Source organism: Nanorana parkeri, unplaced genomic scaffold, assembly GCF_000935625.1.
Source record: "Nanorana parkeri isolate BGI_ZX_2015 unplaced genomic scaffold, ASM93562v1 scaffold50, whole genome shotgun sequence".
In the NCBI taxonomy this organism is placed as follows: domain Eukaryota; kingdom Metazoa; phylum Chordata; class Amphibia; order Anura; family Dicroglossidae; genus Nanorana; species Nanorana parkeri.
Genome location: NW_017306318.1, coordinates 2,873,574 through 2,875,340, shown reverse-complemented (window position 1 = coordinate 2,875,340; position 1,767 = coordinate 2,873,574).

Here is a 1,767-nt window from a genome sequence, read left to right as displayed (position 1 = left end):
AATTCTGATGGGGCGGAATTTCTTGATGCACCCTGCCTGTCATAGGGAAGAACTGGGTTGGAGGGGCAGGGAGGCTAATGAGAAATGTTGGGCTGGTGGCCCCAAGCTTCTAGCAGCATGTTCATTGTCAGTGCATGAGCTGACTGGCTCATTGTGCTTCTTCTTCCTCTCACACTCGAGCCCTGTTGTACAAGGGCCACAAAAGGGCTGACAGCAGTTAAAAATCAAGTACTTACACTGCTTGTATATAAAACACATACACCTTTACTGATGTATCAATGATTACTGTCTTTTATATCTGCCGGGAGGTCAGCTTTAAAGTGACCCTTCAGTGATGTAAAGGTTGGTGGGGGGGACCCAAGAGAATGACACAAGCAAAGTACTCTTGATTCCCCCCTCCACTCTAACAATTTGGATGGGGAACTTCACCTAATGGTCTATTGTATTCTGGCATGTGTGCCACTGCCAGAATACCCAAACAGGGACTGCAGCTGCTGGGCTGGCATTTTCGGACCAGCTCTTTCAACAGAGACTGCAGCTGATTGGCTGGTGGCATTTTGAGACCAGCTCCTTCAACATATTGATTGAAAAACTTTTTTGTCAATTGATGGGGGGGGAAGATGGCCTGGTCCCGAAAGGGCCTCACACACTTGACCAAAACCTGACCACTGTATGGCCAGCTTAAGATGTCATGTGACCCAGTGCCAAGAGCTGTGGGAGGATGCAGGGGCGTCTTCACCCACTCTGACGCCACCACGCACGTGCACGATGACATCATCACGCATGTGCGGCCATCTTGGTGATGGGCGCCGGCAGAGAGAGGAGGGGACGTTCACCCGGCGGGATAAGGTATGCTGCCAGTTCCCCTCCTCTCTCCTGCAACTGTCGGGCTCTCGGTCCATGACCGAGTGCCTGACTTTTCAGAGGGGGTGACACCAAAATTACCTACAATGGTGTCATCCGGGTGCGGGGCGCACCCCCCTAGTGACGCCACTGGGAAGATGGCCAAATAAAAACAAAAACAAATCCCCAATCACACTGCACTCATGTAAAATAGCGAATTATATATCAAACTTGCATATACATAAAATAAAGTGCATAAGCAGAATAGTGCGCAATTATTTTCCAGACTTTACAATATTAGGAGAAAATGTCCATCTAGTTCACCAAACTTCCATGCTAAAGTGCTTCCCAATAGTGCATATATAAACAGTCCAGATGTGCTTCACATACTGTAACTCCAAAAGACACACATAGTGCTCCTTGTGGAAAAAGACCCAAATCCGCTTGCAAAACTCTGTGCTCTTATGTGCACTGCCCTCGCTCAACAGACTCGAAGGGCCAATAGATAATGGTCAGATGACGCTCATAAGATGTCCTCAATATCAATCGCCTCTCCTCCAATAGCAGTTAATACTCATAGAAAGGAATGGAATATCGCAACGTATAAATTCCTTAGGTAAACTTTATTTCAAACATTGGACATTTTTTCTAATATTGTAAGGTCTGGAAAATAATTGGACACTATTCTAGTTATATGCACTTTATTTTATATATGCATGTTTGATATATAGTTGGCTATTTTATATAAGTGCAGTGTGATTTGGGATTTTGTTGTATATGGGGATTTTATGCACTACTACACTTGCTGTCTATTAGGGGTGTTTTTCTATTCTTAGTCGATAGGTTAGAAGTAGGAACACATTGATTGAATAAGACGTTTTGGAATACTCACCTTTCATTATACCTACAATCCAATGAGATGCC